Source organism: Heliangelus exortis, chromosome 15, assembly GCF_036169615.1.
Source record: "Heliangelus exortis chromosome 15, bHelExo1.hap1, whole genome shotgun sequence".
Classification (NCBI taxonomy): Eukaryota; Metazoa; Chordata; class Aves; order Apodiformes; family Trochilidae; genus Heliangelus; species Heliangelus exortis.
In genome coordinates this window covers 1,412,663-1,432,318 of record NC_092436.1, presented here as the reverse complement: position 1 = coordinate 1,432,318, position 19,656 = coordinate 1,412,663, and the positions used below count along the sequence as shown (strand labels likewise).

The 19,656-nt window shown below is 47.8% G+C and overlaps 1 long non-coding RNA gene across 1 annotated transcript; it reads right to left on the bottom strand.

Moving 5' to 3' along the window:
- Positions 1-10,613: 10,613 nt before the first annotated feature.
- LOC139803140 (uncharacterized) lies at positions 10,614-18,907 on the bottom strand. Its single transcript, XR_011728895.1, has 3 exons — positions 18,760-18,907; positions 12,510-16,979; positions 10,614-10,928 (listed from the first exon to the last, which is right to left on the bottom strand). It is a non-coding gene; the product is annotated as an uncharacterized lncRNA (long non-coding RNA).
- Positions 18,908-19,656: the final 749 nt, after the last annotated feature.

Here is a 19,656-nt window from a genome sequence, read left to right as displayed (position 1 = left end):
GAAATATTCTCAGCTGTTGCGAAGTGATTTGGGTCTAAAAAGAAAGAAAAAAATCCATATGAAGTGGTTGTATTTTCAATTCTTCCTGGGTGTGATGGTTTCATCTCCAGAGGACACCACAGAGTCCCAGGGGACACCAGGCAGGGGGAGCAGAGAGGGAGACCCCAAGATTTGCCCTGGGGAGAGGCAAGGAAAAGGGGAAATGCAAGTGGTAATTTGTTACTGCTTAAAACAGGAAGAGCAGAAGGCATCCCATGAAAGGGTCAGGCAGCAGCTTGGCAAAAAGGGTTGAAAATAAAGGATAATTTTGCTTAAACCATAAGGGTAATTGCTGTGGAGTATAATGGAATCTACAGATGAGAGATGAGAAATTAAATAATAAATAATATCTTAATATTTTAACAATATAATAACATAACCAAATAAATTATAGATCACAGATTATAAATCTGGTAGCAAGATGAAGTTAAAACAAAAATGTTACCCAACTTCACAGCTCATAACTCTGGAGCATTAAATTCAACACCAGGGAAATAACATTTGTCTGAGATTTTTCTGCCTTGCCAGGTGTCAGGGTGACAGGGTAGGGACAGTTTTAGGACAAAGGAGCTGGCTCTGGTTCTATATCCCAAGCCATGGTAAAAACTTCTGCAACCACTGAGCTCAGAGAGCTGAAACCTTGGAATCACAGAATAATTCGGGTTGGAAAGGACCTCTAAAGCTCATCTAGTCCTGCAGTGAGCAGGGACACCCTCAGCTAGAGGGACATCCTCAGCTTAGGTTGACATCTAAGAGGCCTGGAAGTGACTGTGGAGTTGTGAGAAACCCCAAAATGATGTTTACAGATTCTCCTATTTTTTGGGCTCCGGTGGTTTCTTGAATTCATCCACAGGATGGTCCTGATTGACTCTGGTTTTGGTGACAATTCTCCTAAAAGAGGAAGCAGCAATCCAGCTGCAGGTTAATAGGAGAGGAGTGGAAATGATAGCTGTGGGACCAAAAGGAGGAAGTGGGTTAATGAAATGGAATGAAATTAATAAAATGAGGATTAGGTTAGCAGGAAAACCGTGAATGGTTTCGTTGAACTTTCTATGAGACAAAAGCAAAACCATGAGCAGGTAAAACCTGGGTTTAGCTCTTCCTCCCCAGGTGCTCCTGGCAGGATTTCTGTCTCCATGTGCCTGCAGGAATGCTCTCAATATTACAGGGATGCTTTCCCAGCCTTTCCCAGCCCAGCAGGAGAAAAACTCCCGAGCTGAGCAGGTGGTTGGGTGGGGGAAGACAAATGTTGGGTGGAGATGCTGAGGATCAGTGAGACAGCTGTAAAACCCAGAAGGTCTGAGAAACCCAGAGAAGGCTTTGACTTTCCATTTAGTCTTCTGCAAACTGCCTGTTAGGGGTTATAGCAGTTGGATTAGGGTTGGATGTGATGACCTTGAAGGTCTTTTCCAACCTCAGTGATCCTATGATTCTTTAAGCACCCAAGAGACCTCCTGAGCAGAAATATTTCCCTCTCCCTTCCCAAAGAGAAGAGCAGGAGCAGCTGGAGCTGCCAGCCAGAAGGATGCTGTGCTGCCTGACACTTCTGCCTGGGGGTGACACTGGGGTTGCTTCCAAAGAAAACCCTCATCTCCCAACCCCACATCTCTGTTCCCAAGCACTGGGATGCAGCAGGTCATTAGAGGAGATCTAGAAGGCTTTTTCTCAGCACCCAGGAGGGGAAGAGCAGACTGAAATCCTCCCAGCTGTGTGAAATCTCACCTTTTTTTCCCCTCTGCTGAGTGATCTGACTCTGAGCTGGTTTGCTGCCACTCTGCCTGCATGCCCTGCTGGTCCCAGCATCTCCAGAGCTCGGTGGGAAAAGCAACCCCGGAGGCACAGAGGAAAAAAAAAAAAAAAAAAAATCCCCTTGTTTGAAATGGGTGAGAGAAAAACGATCATGTTTGGTTTGTTTAAAAATAGCAGAGCAATTCTAAACACTGATGTTCCTCTCAGCTGATCTGGAAACGTCAGAAACTTCCAAAGGATGTGATTAAACCTCCAGGCAGGATTTCTTACAGCTGCTGGGGAACCGCAACGGGGTTTGGGGCACTTTGCTCCATAACTTCACCCTGGGCCCTTCAACCTCAGTATTTTTGGTCTTGCAGGCACTGCTGATGGTGGAAAAACTTCTGCAGGAGGGAATCCTGCTTGAAGCCACCCCAGAGCTGCAGCACAACCTCCTCCCTCCAGGTGGGAAATGTCCCCAAGGGGTGATGTTGGGCTTGGCCATCTCCCAGCATCTTCTGGTTTTGGTTTCACCCATGGTTTGGGCCACCTAGAAAACAAGAGTGGTGGAACTGTGGTGATTTCTCCAGTATTATTCTTGAAGCTTTTCCATGAGTCACCTGAAACCAGCAGTGGGGAAGATGTTGAAGCAAAAGGGGCATTTTTGACCACGTATTGACCAGAGCACAAAGCTGGAAGTGCTCACTCAATGCCCTTCACTTGACAGAACCCAGGGCAAAACCAGTTGGAACTGGAAACCAGGAGAATAACTACATGAGATCACAATTCTGATTTTGCTGGGGACTTCCATGAAAAAGGTAGAGGCAGAATAAGTTTAATCTGGGGGACAAAAATGTCCCAAATCAGAGAGGGCTGGGGAGGTGGCACTGCTCAGGGGGTGTCCTGGGGTGCATCACCAGCTCCCACACCACCCCAGGGGATTTTTTGCCCTGGTGCTGAATCCCACAGGTTTGATCCATGGGATGTGACATTCCCACTTTCAGAAGATGAAGCTTTTCCCTCTCCAAGCCTCCTCCACTGCCCCTTTTTTCCTTTTGCCAAGGGACTCACTGATGTTTAATCACCAAGTCAACATTTTCCATGCTGACTGGGAGCTTATCTTGAAGATGTCACTCGAGTAGTTTCCAACAAAAGGACAAAAAATGTTGCTTAGTAAGACTGAAAACATCACATTGACCTTTTGTGTCAAATACCTATGACCTTATATAGTACAGGTCACCAAGTTCCTCACTATGCTGGTGTCATTGTGACCCCACTCTGACCTTGCCTGGGATTTTGGTTTCCATGTTACTTGATAAAAAAAAAAAAAGAGAGGAAAAAAAAAAAGAGGAAAGAGGAAAAAAAAAAAAAAAAGAAAAAACAAGATGAAAAAAAAAAAGCTCAAAATTAGGTAGGAAAAAACTGCCTGAGAGGATGAAGATAAAAAATGCTTATTTGAAGATAAAAAATGCTCAAATAGTTGTTAAGACAACTGCTGCAGTTCAAGCCAAGGTCCACCCTGAGCAAACCAGGGCCTGAACAACTTTTCTATGGGGGAAAAAAAGGTCTAAAATACAACTAAAAAAAGTTTGAAAGCAGAATGTAAGCAGAGCAATTCAGAGCCACATAAAGAAATCTCATTTTAGGGTGTTCTTGCTTAGGGATTATAGAACCATGCAGGTTGGGAAAGTGCCTTAAGATAAATTTCTGAGCTGTCTTGGGTTCCTATTAGCAGTAAGGAGTAAAAAGTGGTGAAAGGATCTGTTACACAGACAGCAGAAGGTCAGAAGTGTGCAATCTGCTATCAGGTTAATTGTATCCCTGCAAAACCTTCCCAGGTGGAAAACCTTTGGCTGCCAAGACCCCATCAGTGCTGCTGGCTTCATCTTGATAAATCCTTTCTTGAAAAATCTTGCATTTCATGGAAGATATTGGTCTCTAAATCCACAGGTACTTGTGAAAAAAAAAAAAACCACCAACCCAAACCCCTAAATTTCCATTCTCTCTGCAGTTCTGTGCTCAGCCAACATCCTTCCACCAAACCAGAAACCACCAGCTGCCCCTTGATCCCCACCCAGCACTGGGAATGGGGACTTCCCAGGCCCTTCCCACCCCAAATCCCCCATGTCCCAACATGCCTGAGGATGCTTTCCAGTTCAGAGTGGATTTGGAAGAAAAAAAGACTGATTTTTACCCCCATCCTTAACAGTGGACATCCTTGGCTCCCCTGATCTCTGTGGACTGCTCATGATTAGAGGTTCATCCCCTTCCCATGTTGATAATGTTGATAATGTCTCTATTTTGAACCTAATGCCAATGCAGCCACCTCAAGCTGATGTCACAGAAGTGTTTTGTCACCACGAGCCTTCCCTGGACTTCCCTTTCTGTCCCCAGCCACTGCCAAATGCACCAAGTTTGAAAAATCAGAAAAAAAAAAAAAAAAAAGAAAAAAAAGAAGAACAAACAAGAGAAGCAGAGATGAGCAATGAGCTCTTCTACTCACTGCACAGATTATTGCCAAATATCTTGAGGGACTTCTTGGCAAGATGGGAGCAAATCCCACAAGAGCAAAGTGTGTCTGTCCTGGAGCCCTGGGATCCCAATGGGATGCAAAGGTCACCTGGATGAGGGGACAGTCCTCAGGCTCTGCTGGCATTGGGAATAATTGGTATAATATTACAATTTCTCTTTTTACAGCCTGAATAAATTTTTCCAAAGGTCCATTTCACAGTGACAGGAGTTTGGGTGCACCCCAGAGCAGTTCAAGCACTCAACAAACTTTTCTCTTTGCAAAAACCCTTGCAAAGGGTTTACAAAGAGGAGAGAAAAGCACTTGCTATCTCTGCTTGTGGTTTGTATGGCAAAGCATCTGCAAAGCTTCCGTAGGAGACTGGAAGAAAAAGCTGTGTAAGAGAAATTAACTTTCTGACATGGGGATTTCTGTTACTCCCTCAGTTCCTGGAGAGTCTGATTAATTAAACTTCAGTAAGAGAATTATTTAATCGAGATCACCCAACAGCCTTGAGAGTTCCAGGAGAAAACGTTGCAAATCTATGGAAATTTCTAAATAAGAAGAAGAGCAAATAAATGGGGATTAATGAGCATGAAGGAAATGTGACCTCCTGCATCCCCAAACCCAATTAAACCTTCACCTTGGCTTAAGAGGCAGCTGAGTGTGAGAGAGGTCAAGGGCTGGCCCTACAAGAGCAAACCAGTGACCCCCCTCTGCTTTCCCACCTGGTTTCCAGTCACCCCATCAGGGCAGAAGAAATCCAACATTTTCCTCCACCAGTGGTTGAGCTGTGGGTATTCCTGTCAGGAGCAGGACCCCAAGGTCCTTGGAGGTCCCTTCCAGTGTCAGACACACAATAGAATCCCAGAATCCCAGACTGGGCTCAAAGGGACCTTCAGGATCACCCAGTTCCAACCCCTTCCATGGACAGGGACACTTCCCCCATCCCAGGCTGCTCCAAGCCCCATCCAACCTGGGATGGAGCAGGGATGGAGCAGCCACAGCTCCTCTGGGCACCTCAGCACCATCACAGTGAAGAATTTCTACCTAATGTTTCACCTAAATCTCCCCTCTTTCAGCTTCAAACCATCACCCCTTGTCCTACCACTCCAGGCCCTTGTCCCAGGTCCCTTCCCAGTTTTCCTGAAGCCCCTTCAGGCACTGGAAGATGCTCTGAGTTTTCTCTTCTCCAGGCTGAGTTAAGATGCCATTCTGTTAGGAGCCAGAGTATCCTTCCTCCCTCTCAGGTGTCACCAGAACCTCTCTGACTTTGCACAGAACCTACAGAACCAGGACCTGGGCTGATGGAGCTGCCACCAGTGACCGTGCAGAAACCTCCTCCCTACCCCCCATCTGATATGGGTCAGTGCTGAAGAGGTGGCCACGGGGCTGCTGCTTCCTGGAAAGGGTTTTGGGGTTATCTGCAGGGTTCTCAGAAGAGCCCTCGGGGAGAGGATCTGTGGTTTGGTACCTTGAGGAAGTTGGTACCGGGGTGGGATGCTCAGGGTTCCACCAAAGGCCTTTGGAGGGTGAAGTTCCAGGCTCTGGGGAGCTTTCCTTCAGCCAAACATCAACTGGGCCAAACTGGGAGAACGGGTCTGTAGAGGAAAACCCACCTGCTGACCCTGAAACCTGGTTCTGGCTTCTATTTTTGGGGCTCTTCCTTTGCCACCACCAGCACCACAGAGTTGCTGTGACTCAGCTGCTGCAGAAATGTGGAGCAAAGATTCTGTAAGGCAGGATGTTTGTAGGGGAGCTGGGCAGCCCCACACCAGTTTTCTTCATTAAAACAACAACCTGGAGGACCAGTTACCTGAGGCACCCCTGGCTGAGCCTGCAGGACACCATTTCAAGTCATCCTGGAGCTTTTCAGGCTCTTTGCAACGTGGCCATGGATGTGACAATAATCCTGGAAAGTCCTCTGGGAATTCCTGGGGGTGGAGAAAAGTAAACACAGCCCAGGGGATGTTGGAGCTTTCTTCAGGTGTTTACACAAGAGGCTGCAATGGCATCCTGGATGGTTTGTGGGTCTAGCAGGCAGCTGTCCTGGCCCTGGCTGGAATAAAAAATAAATAATGAAGTGTTTGAATCATAAATCTTTATCAGGTCTGAGTTTTCTGTGCTCTCGGGAAGACAAAGCATAACACATGACATTTATGAAGGCAAATGGTTAAAACACACAAGCCCAAAGGGGCCAAGCAGCACTCAGTGATCAGAAACATCCAGTAGGCTTGCTTGATGCAGATTTTTTTGCTTTTTTTCCCCCCCTTTCTCTTTTTCTTTCCTTTCTTTTTGTCTCCTTTCTCCTTTCTTCTCCTTTCTTTAAACTTCCCTTCCATTTCTTTTCCCTTTCCTCTCCTTTTTTTAAACTTCCCTTCTGGTTTTCCCCCCTTCCCTTCCCTCCCTTGCCATGTCACCCCTGTCCCAGCTCCCTTTGGGCCCCAGAGGTGTCACCACCACAGGACACTGTCCTGCACCCCAAACCCAAGCCAGGGTCTGTCCCCCCCAGCCCCAAACCCTTTCCCCTCTGCAGCCCCCTCGGGGCGATGCTTTTGGTACCAGACACGGCTCCTCCATCACCCCCTGAGCTCAGCTCTTTGCTCACTCTCCCAACCTATCCTGAAAGCAGGAAAATCATCAGAGACGTCAGAGTCCTGGCATTTATCTGGGATTATCAGCATTTTACACTGGTTGATGTTTTTTCTGGCAAGTTACTCTCTGAGTAAGTGCCTTCTGCTTGGTGTAAATCACCGCCGCCTCTGAATTGTTCTTCCTAAGAGTTTCCACACCTGTTGCTTTTCCACCCTGAACACTCAGCCCTCTCTCCACACTCTCCCCATCCTGCCCAAGCTTTCTTCCAGTCCTCAGCCCTCCCCAGCACACCGAGTCCCTTGCCTTGTCCTCAAAAAATGTCCAGAATGCTATAAAAAAAAAAAAAAAAAAAAAAAAAAATAGCATCCCGAAGTGCGTCTGACCCTGACAGCTGCATTAAAAATGTTGGGAATTACCAGAGAAGTGTCATAGGCTATTGGAGGAATGTGGAAGGAATTATTAAGCCTGTCTGAAATATTAGTGAAACGATGAGAAAACTTTAGCTCATAGCTGGAAACTACCCCTGAGGTGAAATAAAGAGATGGGGGGGAGCATGGAGGGAGCTGGGGCAGAGCTGATTGCTGAGGTGGTTTGATAAATCCCCAAGGCAGGAGATGAGGTCCCTGCTTCCCCCTCCAAAATGATGCTTTGGAAAGATTGGTACCAACCCACAAGGTTTTTCTACAAAGTCCTGGTCACAGTGAGGTGTCTGTCACAGCCCAAATGGAGAAAAGCTCCAGAAAGGCTGAGATTCCAGGGGCTGGATGCATTCAGGGGATTCAGCAGAATGCAAAAAGATGGAAAAAATACAAAGCTACCTGTGAAATTGGCAGAGGAGCTCAACTGAGAGGCAGAACTGGAAGTTCTGAAGGACCTGTCCCCAGTGATGGGCTCCTGGCCTTCCCAAGGGATAACCTGGCTCCAGAACCTCTTCAGAACCTCTTGCCATCCCCTGAGGGCAAGCAAGCAAAGAGCAAAGCAGATTGTGTCAACCATTCCATCTGGAATGAACAGTTTGCTCCTCAAAGTTCTTCAAAAGAAGTTTTTCTGAGGGGGAAAAAAAAAAAAAAAGTTCTGGAAAAAAAAATACTCTTTGGAAAAAGATTCCTGGATATTTTTTGGCCAAGACTACACCATATTTGCAGGAGCAAAGTAAGGGAAAATAAGTGCCATGGCTGTGTTTAGGATAGAGCAGGTAGGCAATAACTCCCCACCAGCCTGCAAGGCTCTGAGGGGTGGGTTGGGTCCAGCTTTAGTTGGGATTTTCATGAGCAACCTTGGATTAAAGAGCAAAATCTCAGAGCACTTCTGGGTGGCAGAACGTGTGCTGCTGGGAGCTGCAGGGCAGAAGATGTCTCTGTCTTTGCCTTCCCAGGGGATGGCTGGAACCTCACCCACACCCACAAGTTCTTTCTCAGTAGCCCAGGAGTTATTAAAAATCCGGATGACTCCAACACAGAAAATACATTTTCTGACATGAAATAATACACAGAAAATCCCTCCTTGCTCCCCTCTTCCTTTGGAGCCCAAACCCAGCTCTGTGCAAGACGTTGTGTGCCAGAACAAGGGACAGCTGTTTGGATGATTTTTCTGTTTTTTTTTTTTTCTTTTTTTTTTTTTTTTTTTTAAATATTCACAGCCCAGCAGCCTCCTGAGTCATTCTTTCCCAATTTTTCCCACTTGCTATTCATCATTAGCTCCTCCTGTCCTTGAGCAGCTCTTCTGCTCCTCGAGTCAATGAAATTTCCTTGCAAACTTTCTCGGTTGCCCTTCAGGTTTTTTGGTTTTCTCCCCAGGCAGCTGGAAAACTCACCCCAAGGTTACAGTGCCTTTCCTAAGAGCCCCAACACCTTGGCACAGCTGGCTTGACTCACAGTCACACTCTGGTGTGTTTCCCAAATTGGGAAATTTAGATCTCATGGAATTCCCTGGAGAAATCGGACGGGAACGTTTAGGGGAATCTTCAAACAAATCTTAAAAAAAATAAAAATATTCTGGCTGTTGAGCCTGGTTTCCAGGGGGATTCTTGTGCCTTATCTACAGATATTTGAAAGTGCTGAAGAAGTCATAAAAAAAAAAAAAGACCCCAAGCTTTAGTTCTTCTGCATCTACATCTGGGGCTGAGCACATCCTACGAGCACCCCCCTGGTATCTTCACTCTTGACCCACAGCTCATCTCAGAAGTGCAAAGGGGTTGAGGTCCAGAGTCTCAGAAATGCCTCTGGGTGTAAAAAAACCCTCAGGAACCTCTTCTTACTCACTTGAACAAGCAGCAGATTCCATTCTTCAGGTAACTCTTCCCCGCCTCCCCTCCAGCAGCAGCAGCAGCAGCAGCAACGTGGTTGTGGTGAGATATTAATCATTTCCTCCCCAGCACTCTGTATAAAAGAGGAGCAAAAGGCAGAGCCAGAGCCAGTTCAGCCCCAGCCCCAAGTGCAGAGCTGGAGGGGAGGATGCTGCTCCTGGTTTTCCTGAGCCTGGGGATGCTCTGCAGCTCAGCACCCAGAGGGTCCCCAAGGGAGGAGCAGAGCTCCAGGGCTTTGGTGGCCTCCATCATCCGAGAGATCATCCAAGACATCAAGAAACTCAACTTAAATGCAGTAAGTTGGTTTTTCCTCTCGGTGCCTTGCACCTGCTGGCTCCTCACTGAGCAGGTGAAGGTGCTGACTTGGTTTTTCTCTTGGGCAGGTTCCCAGCATTGGGATTGTGGATGCCAGGGTAAGAAACTTTGCCTCCTTTTCCTCCTCTTTACAAGGGGTTGCTTCCAATCCTCAAATTTATTTGCCACTTCACATCTTGGGAAGCTCTAGAGAGGCAGGGAACTGCCAAAGCTATTGGAAAAACCCACAGGAAGCTGCTGCCAGTGCTGATACCCTTCAGGTGGCTCCCAGTAGGCAAATGCCTTACATGTGTGGTGGTATCTCCTCAACAGCCTCAAAAATTCACTCAGAACCCTCAGTTTTAGAGCAGTTAAATTTTGCTGTTTGGTTTACATCCCACAGAGCCCCAGTGGTGGCACCGAGCTGTATTTGCCTGCAAAAAAAAAAAATTAAAAATGAACATTTTGTGGAGAAGATAAGCAGTGCAAGGGAGAGGTGGGAGCCCAGCTCCCATTCAAAGTGAGCAGGGGAAAAGCAGCATTTTGCTTTCAAAGAGGCAAGTTGAAAATCCACACCAGCAGCAATAATTCCTTCTATTTCATTAAGCTAATTCCAAGGGAGACACAATAGCAAGGAGCAAAGCCTTAGTGCAGGGCTCCCTTTGCCTCCAGGAACAAACAGCTCTGGTGTTGGACACCTCCACATTTCCCAGCTCCAGTTTCTAGTGGCACCTCCAACTTCCACCAAACCCAGTGGGAGGGTATTTTCTTTTTTTTTTCTTTTTTTTTTTTCTTCTTTTTTCTTTTTTTTTTCCTTTTTTTTTCCTTTTTTTTCTTTTTTTTCTTTTTTTTTCTTTTTTTTCTTTTTTTTCTTTCTTTCTCTTTTTTTTTCTTTTTTTTTCCTTTTTTTCCTTTTCTTTTTTTTTCTTTTTTTTTTTTTTATTTCCCTGCTATGTTATTAGCTGCAAATTTATGAAACAAAAAGAAAACCATGGATTCTACCACAGCTTCCTAAAGGTGATGTCCAAGAAATCGCTGCCCACAAAAATCAGGGGTCATGGTGTAAATAATTCCTAATTTTTCATTCCCATGGGTTAATGTTCCTCAGGGGTACCCAAATTCCTGGGATATGGTGTGTATTTCTGTGGGACCAAGGTGTCACAGGAAGGGCTGTTGAAATAACTGTCCTTGCAGGTGGAAAGATGCATGCAGAGCCACCTGAAAACCTTTGCTGAGAGCCTGGCAGCTCTTGACAAGCCCAGCAAAATCATCTCCAGAAAACTGAGCAGAGTGAACACCTACAAAAACATCCTCCCCAAGGTAAGCTTGGCCTTGCAGGATTCTTTTTTTTTTTTCTAGTTTATGCCATTTGAGTATTATTCAGATATTTGCAACGCTCAGCAAAGGCTGTTGGGTACCTGGGACAGGCCCTGATTGGCTGCAATGGGCACTAGAAATCTTAAAAAAATTTAAAAAATTAAATTAAAAAAAATTAAATTAAAAATGTAATAGACTTAAGGTGGATACCATAGCCCATGTCACCAGTATGATTGAGAAAATGGGTGTGTGACAGAATCCCAGCCTGATTTGGGTTGGAAAAGGGCTTGGAGACCACCAAGCCCAACCCTTTGCCATGGGCAGACACTTCCCACCAGACCCTGGTGCTCCAAGCCCCACAGAGACATTTCCAATAAATGGCTTTAAATATGGTATTGAGGTTCCATGGCTCAGTTATGGTTTCTTTTTGGGTTTTTAAGGATCTTGATAAGGAATGCAAGACTGTACAAGTAACGAGTGAGGTGTTCCTGGAGACGTTGGACAATTTCTTGGGGCTGCTCTCAGAGAAAATCCAAAAAGCCTGAAGGACCACACTAAAGCCAAGAGGAAATGCAGAAGCTGAACTCTACTCCAACCAAAAAATGTGATTCAGTTGTTAACTTATTCTCAGGAACGTGGCCATAGGATATTTATAGAGTGATAGATACACTCTGTGGATATATATATATATGGTTTTAAAATATATATTTATGTGTAGAACAAGTGATGAGAGCATCCATGCTCTCCTAATGACTGAAACGTGCTGCTCTGCCAAAGGACAAGTAGAGAAAAATATTTTTAAATTATTTTTAAGAATATTCTATGCAGTTTTCCTATCCTAACTTATTTAATACTGTTTCATAAAGGGAGGGGGGGGGGGGGGGGCGTTTATTTATTTATTTATTTATTCTATTTATTTGGTTGGTGGGATTTATTTGATTTGCTGGACACTTTTGGGGTAATTATTGTGCTGATGTGTGTATTTCAGTGCTGATTTTCAGGAAGTGCTGTTTAAGGTGCCTGAGGAGGAGCTCTGGGGCTGGGGTTTGGTGTCACCCTCTGTCCCCAGCCCCAGGGCTCAGCTCTCTGCCACCCAAGTGCTCCCAAAGTTGGGCTAAAGCCACCCTGCAGGACAGGGACAGGACCTATGGGTGCCACCCAGCACCAGTTTGAGGGGGGCTCAGGATGAGAAGGTCCAGGGATGGGATGGAGAAGATTCCCAGGGGTTGGGAGGTCCCAGTTCTGCTCCATCCCTGGGCGTTCCCATCCTGGGAATAACCTGAACCACTACACCTTTGGTTACTGACAAGGCAGAACCAAGGCAACCAAATCCAGCCAAATTCTGGAGGGTGCAAACAAGGCTCTGAGAATCCTGCTGAGTTTTTAGCTCCAAGTTTATTCAGTTGGTCCCAGCTCTTTCCCCCATCTCAGGTGAGCGGAGCCGGACTGAGCCGGATCAGCCAATCTTGGGTTTCCGTGTGTTGAGGTATCCGTAGCTATGGAGGGCACTTGGAAAGCTCATACCCTTCCCAAACGATCCCTTTAGATTGTGCAAGTTAATATTTAATTAAAATAATAATAAATGGAAGAGGAATGTTGCTGCTCGGGATGGTTTGTAAGGCCCCACGGCTGGCGCGTCGCTGGGCAAAGGTTTGTGCCCTTCCACAAAACACAAATGGAACTCTATAAAAATAAACAAAGTTTCTTCCTGAATTCCAGTACCTTTTATTTGTGATGGGGGAGAAGTTCTGGAGATGCTCAGGGGGAGCTGAGTCGGATTTCCAGGTGGGATGGACACTCCCTGGTGTAGGATGCTCCCGACGTGGAAAACCTGAGAAGTTTCGGTGACCTCCCCGAGGGTGGGGATGGAAGTGACAGCCCAGCTGGGGCAGGAGTGGGTGTCCAAGCACTGATGGAGCACACCCTGTGTCAGCAGGATGTGGGTTTATCCTGGAATCTGATAAGAATCAGCAAACCTGTAAATAAAATTAAAATCAGAGCAGTTGGAATCCTTCCCCGCCAGCAAAATCCCTGCTCCTGAGCAGAGCTTCCCTTCAGTGCTGCAATAATTCAAGAATAATAAGAAGAACCACCCTGAGGAGACTCTTCTTGATGCTGCATTTCAAAGTTTTTCTTAGAAATGAGGTGTTTAATTTTTTTCACAGGCTTTGGAAATATTTGGCATCAAATTTTCAGTTTGCCCTTCAGATAAATGAGGAGTGATGGAAGGGCAGGTATTTGGGAAGGGAAAAAAAAAGAAAAAAAGAAAAAAAAAAAAGAAGACAGAAAAACAGTGAGACTAATCTGAAGTAGAAAACATGAATCAGCATTTTCAGTCCAGGAAACTCTGACAAACAGACCAGAGGGAAAAGTGAAGCATTAATAATTCAAAGTCAACCCTGAGCTGGCTGCAGGGAAACGCAGCCAGAGCTGTTGCCCAGGGCAGCAGACAGGTGGGGAAGAAAAAGTGTTGGGCAGGCAGCTCTGGTGCTGGCAGGGTGCAGGCACAGAGGTCCCAGCTCTGGATGGAGCCTCCCAGCTCCCTCCAGCAGAGCACAGCCCAGGCGAGGAGGAAAAGTCCATTTTGTTGGGGTTCCCAAGAGCCCTGCCCTCATCTTTGACCCCAGAGGGCTAATCAGGAAGCCACCAACCCAACCAGAATGCCACCAACCCAACCAGAATGCCACTAACTCAACCAGAACACCACCAACCCAACCAGAACACCATCAACCCAACCAGAATGACACCAACCCAACCAGAATGACACCAACCCAACCAGAACACCATCAACCCAACCAGAACACCACCAACCCAACCAGAAAATTATCAACGCAACCAGAACACCACCAACCCAACCAGAACACCACCAACCCAACCAGAACACCATCAACCCAACCAGAATGCCACTAACTCAACCAGAACACCACCAACCCAACCAGAACTCCGTGGTGCAGGCAGGAGGGAAGGGGCTGCCCAGGTCCCAGCATGGCCTTACCACATCCTTGCCTTTGGATGGGAACCACGAGGGTCTCCTCAGGGCTTTGATGGACCTGATGAGGCCCTGGCACCATCACAGCCCAACTCACACCCCTCAAACCCATGGCAAAGCCTCCACTCAGCGGGGCTGGGTTGTCAAAAAAAAAAGAAAAAAGAAAGAAAGAAGTGCTCGTTGTGTTTCTTGTGCCACCAGCAGCAAAGGGCAGAGCCCCACAGAGCTCCCTGAGCCCCAGGAGGGGATGAGACATGCAGGGGGCAGCGGGGGCAGAGGCACTTTCCACTTCTAGAAGCTGGAGGTGTGAGTTCATATTTAGCTCTTCCCACGTAACCAGGGAGAAATTATTCTCAGCAAAAGCCACATTCCCCAAAACGTGGGGCAAAGCCACATTCCCCAGCCTGGGGGAGGGAGGGGGGAGCAGAGCAGATTCTCCAGCCTGCCCAACCTCCTCCAGGTGTTTGCCCCACACCTGCCTGTGGGCTCCATGATGGGACCTCCAAGGTTGGGAGATGTCCACCCACCCTATGTAGGACCAGCCCCAGTCTTCTGCCTGCCCTCCAAATCCAAATGCCCTGTGCCACCACCATGGGCAGGGCTGGGAGAAGGTTTGCCAAGATAAATCAGGCTCTGGGAGCGGGGGGGACACCCAGCACACCCCATTCTTGCACAGACACCAGCACCTTGAGGCCATTTTTGGAGCTTGGTCCAGGGGTCCCTCTCTTTCCTAGAGCTGGATGGCTCTGGAAGGGCTCAAGGTGGGGCAGGCAGGGGGAAGCCAGGTCATCCCTGGAGGAGGTTGCAACCAGCACCTGAACCTGGCTTTCTACTCCACAAGGATGACTTCTCCTCCTTATCTTTTTTTTTTTTTTTGGAAACCTCTGATTACTCATTTTCTGTTGTTATTTGACTCCCTTCCTCACCCTTCTCATCAGCCACTTCCCACAATCCCCAGACTCCGTGTTCTGCAGAACACAACCCTGCTTCCACAGCCTCCCCAGCACTTTTCCTTCTTCCTGATGCAGACCTGATGGCTTCACAACCAAAACTTTTGATGTCCCTTTCCTGGGCCACCCCCTCTCTCTCTCCAGAGCCCAACTCCAGCTGGTCAATGGGTGCGGCTTGAAAACTCCCACTTGTTTGGCTCCAGCATCTCTGTTTCTCTCCAGCTCCCTGGGTTTCAGACGGGTGACTGAGAAGAGGGTGAATCACCTTTAAATCTTCCCAACCTTCTTTGGACACTTCCCAAAGTCACCCAAGGTGTCTCAGAGGCACCAGAGGGGGAGATGCTGCACCCCGAGGGGCACACGAGGTCCTTGGGGTCAATAGGTGATCCACAGGTGTCAGTCCCACTCCAGCTCCCCAAGGGCCTTGTGTGGTTTTGGAATTGGGCTCCATGGATGGGAAGACAAAGAAATTGTAAAGATAAAGAAGATAAAGGAATTCTAGATATGATTTCTTTCAAGAAAATAGGGCAAAGGGTTTTGCTTCCTCTGCTGTCAGGGCTGGAGGGTGAAGTGTGAGGACATTTGTTGGCCCCTCTGCACCAACCTGCTGGCAGCTGATGCCAAGGCAACCCCTTCATCTCCTTTCTTAGAGCTTAACACCCAAACCCACAGCTTCTTTCATCTCTAATTTTGCCTGGAAGGTGAAAAGACCACGGGGGGGGGGGGGGGGGTTGGACTCACTGATCTCTCGAGGTCCCTTCCAACCCCTACCATCATGGGATGTCTGTGAGCAAGCAGGGAGTCTGGCTTTCCCTTTCCCAAAATTAGGTCACCTACAGAAAAGAAGCCAACAAGTCTAGGAGCCCTAAAGCCCCCAGAGTCCCTGCAGGCCTTGGCAGAGCTCAGAGGACAAGGGGCTGCCCTGGAGGTCAGGATGCTGAGATGTGCACCATGAGTTCATCACTGAGCCCCTCAGCCTGCACAACTCTCCCCAGGTCCTGCAGAGGAAAAGCCCATATGACTCACAAGCTAATTTTATTTTTTTTCCCCCCTTCATGAGTAGCACCAGACAAAGTCATCCAAGCCCCGGGAATACCTTTGGATGAATTCAAAATCCTTCCAGATCCTATTTCAGAGCACACAACCTCTGCTCCTCCATCAGCCTGACGCTTTCCCAAGCTGACAGCCCACTGTCCAGACAGCTGGCCAGGGACCAGGGGCCACGAAACACCAAAGGAATGTCCTGAGCAGAGCACAGAAATTAAGATTTCTCTTTTCAACTCTCTCTGAACAGGGTTTAAAATCTCCCCAGAGCGAGAAGCTTCTGTTTCCTTCCTTCTGCAGCTCCTGACCACAGAGGTGCCTCAGGGCTTAACTCCTTCCAGCCCCAAGGCAAGGAGGTGCTGGGGCTGTTGGGCAAAAAAATGTTGGAAAATGACCCGATCCCATTCACCATTTGTTCCAACTGGAAGAGGGGAAGAGCCCAGGAGGAGGGGAAGGAGCCCGGGGTGTCCTGAGGATCCTGATGGTTGGGGTCTGCTCGGAGGTGTAGGAGTGCAGCTGCCAGCTGGAAAGGTTTTATTTAGGGAGAAATAAAACCATTTTGGGGTCAGACGTGTGGGTGCGAGGTTGACACAAGTGTGAGGAGGGTGTTCAGAGGGAGGAAAGGATGATCAAGCTTTTTGTTGAGGGATGGGAGGAGGAAGATCAGAGTTAAGATGGAATGTCATGGATTAGTAAACTGCTTCCCCAAGTGTTCTGCTTTCCCTCTGATACAACAGGGAGCCTCCCAAGAGATGCTCCAGCTTCCACTGAAGTGATTTGCACGTGGTGATGACCCCATAGTGACCACAAACGTGGTGGTGATCCAGAAGTTCTCCAGCAAGCCCATCACAGGGAGGAATTGTGCTCAGTGGAATCAGTGGAATCTTCTCACCAGGATTTCTACTCCGGTTACAGAGAGAGCAGATCCAAAAAAATTAAGCCAAAAAAAATCTCTCCAGGCTTCAAAAAAAACCACAAAAATTGCTGTTTTCAGTTCATTTTCTCAGTTCATTTTCTGGTCAAGCTTTCAGTTCATCCCATTTTCTGCCCATTCATTTAATTCCACACCTGCCCACCTATTCCAGAGGGGTGAAGTCACACCAGAGCCCTGCATCCCATCAGCTCAGATCCTTCCCCAGGTTCTTTTTTGGGTGGAGGTTGGACAGAAGTGCTGCTGGGAACCCCCTCCTGCCATCCCAGAGGTTATCCCTGTGGGACAGAGCAGGGAAGAAAGGTCAACCCTGATCCCACCACGAGAGGAGCAGAGTGGTCAGGGTGGTTTCAGCTCTTCAAATGAGTCAGGGCTAAGGACCTGAGCTGTCCCTGTGCGTACATGGCCACACCACAAGTTCCATCTTCCTTTCTGATGCTTATCAGCTCTTTCTTTCCACCCTGGCTGCAATCTAAGAACCTCTTTGCATGTCATCAGGGGCTATAAAAAGAGAATCAGGTGGAGTCCCAGCTCTGGTTTTTCCAGCAGTAAAAGTCCATCCTGCCCACACCCTTCCCCTCCCACCTTCTCTGGGGTGACTTTCATTGCCTCAGCCACTTTGGAGGTGAAAGTCAACCCCCCCCCCCTGGTGCTCACCCCAAAGTTCAGCTGTGTCTCAGATTCTTTCTGCCTTTTCCAAGGGAAGAAATTCTTCTCTGAGATTTGGCCCTGGCTACAGCAGAGGGTGCCAGATGGAAATACATCCAGTCCATGGCTCCTCCTGGAACCCTAATCCATCCTGGTTTACCTGCAAGCAGCTGTAGCTGTGCCAGGGATGGGCAAAGTCCTTCTCCACCCAGCCCTGCTCAGTGTGGAGGCAGCACAGATGGGGACAAACACCACAGAATCATTCCAGATGGAAAAAAAACCCCCAAGATCATCAAGTCCAACCATTCACCCAACTCTACCAAGTCCAGTACTTAAACCATGTCCCTCAACACCTCCTTCCAGCATTTAATTACCCTTTCAGTGAAGAAGTGTCTTCTAATCTCCAATCTAAACCTCCCCTGGAGCAACTTAAGGTGGTTTCCTCTGGCTTTGTTGCTCATTATTAGCAGGCTCTAATTGCAAGGCTGGAGGACAGGAGAGGGCTCAGCACTCCCAGCACCCACTGTGGCCACCCTGGAGCCCCCCCGGGGCTTGGGGAGCAATTCTACCAGAATCATCATCAATGATTCTACAACCCCATCACCCAGACTTCCATCTCCATTACCAAAACCTCCATCCCCATCACCCAAACCTCCATCCCCAACACCCAAACTTCCACTCCCAACACCCAAACCTCCACCTCCATCAACCAAACTTCCACTCCCATCATTAAACTTCTATCCCCACCATTAAACTTCTATCCCCATCACCCAAACCTCCACCTCCATCACCCAAACCTCCACCTCCATCACCCAAACCTCCATCTCCATCACCCAAACCTCCTGCAGGTATATGGAGCTTGTGGCCAAATGGTTTCTACCTCCTCAGGAGAGCATGGAAACTGAGCAAATGCTCCTTAAGCAAGAGGGAAGGAGCAACTCTTCCGCACCTGCTGAGCTGCCCCAGACATTTAGGAAGCCCTGGTTTAGCTTGCACACATCTTTAGACATCATCAGTTCATAAAAATCCTTCAGCATCTCAAAGCAGAGGGGGCTCCAGCACCCGAGTTACGCAGCTCCCGCTGAACCGAGGGGGAACCCTTCTTTTAGAAACTTGTAGTTTCCTCAATCAGATAAGAAAGCAAGAGCTTCCACTCCACAGGTGACTACTCACCCTCACTTTGGGCATATTTGTGGTCAGGTATTAATCATTTCCTTGCAGCAGAGCACATATAAGAGGAAGCCAGGAGGCAGCCCCAGGAGAGGAGCTCAGCGCTGGGGCTGCGATGCTGCTTCTGCCCGGGCTTTTGCTGTCCTGGGGAGCTCTGTGCCTCTCCTCTCCTTTGCCCTCCACCACCCGCACTGCCACCTCTCTCATCCAGGAAACCCTCAGAGATGTCCAGAAGCTCACCTCGAAGGTGCTCTCCTTCCCTTTGGGCCCCAGGTTGGACGTTTGGTGCTGGTGGAGCATCTTCTAACGCGGTTTTTTTTGGTTTTTTTCTCCATCTCTTTCAGGGCAGCAGCCAAGCAGTGGCTCAGGTAAGGTCTCTGTGTGGTGTCTTGTGGCTCGTGGGCTCTTTGGGAAGGAAGGGCAAAGCAGTTATGGGCAAAGCAGTTATGGGCAAAGCCCTCTCAGGATGTCTGCAGACTCCTGAGCTGGGTCTTAGCGGTGACGCGCGGGGCTGAAAGGGCACCCAGGGGAATCCTCCTCCCCCCCCTCCCTGCTTGCAGGAAGTTTCTAGAGGCAAAACCCAACCCTGACAACCCAGGAAGCTTGGTCCCTTCCTCTAAGGTGGCCAAAGTTACCATCCAGTGCTGGCCTCAAGTTCTTTATGTAGCATTTTAATTGCATTAATGAGCTAAAGCACCTGAGCCAGCGACAGAAATGACCAAATTTTGTTATTCCAGAGCAAGGTGCTGGAGGCAGGAGGAAACACAACCACTTATCTAGATGGATTTATTGAAGCTCTGAGAAGCAGCAAAGCGAGGCCCAAGGAGAGAATGATAGCCCAGAAGCTGCAGAAAATCAGAGATGTCACCAAGAAGTACCCAGGCTGGATGGTAGGGTTGGGTTGGGTTGGGTTGGGTTGGGTGCTGGTTGGGTTGGGTTGGGTAGGGTTGGGTTGGGTTGGGTAGGATGGTGAATTACAAAGAAAAAAAATGATCTTAAAACTAATATTAAGAAAAAAACCCTGGATATTTTATTAAATATCTGAATATTTATCTGGATAAAAACTGGATATATTGTTAAACAATTTAATTATTAAGAAAAAAAAACTCAGCTAGAAGCAGGGAGCAGAAATGCAAC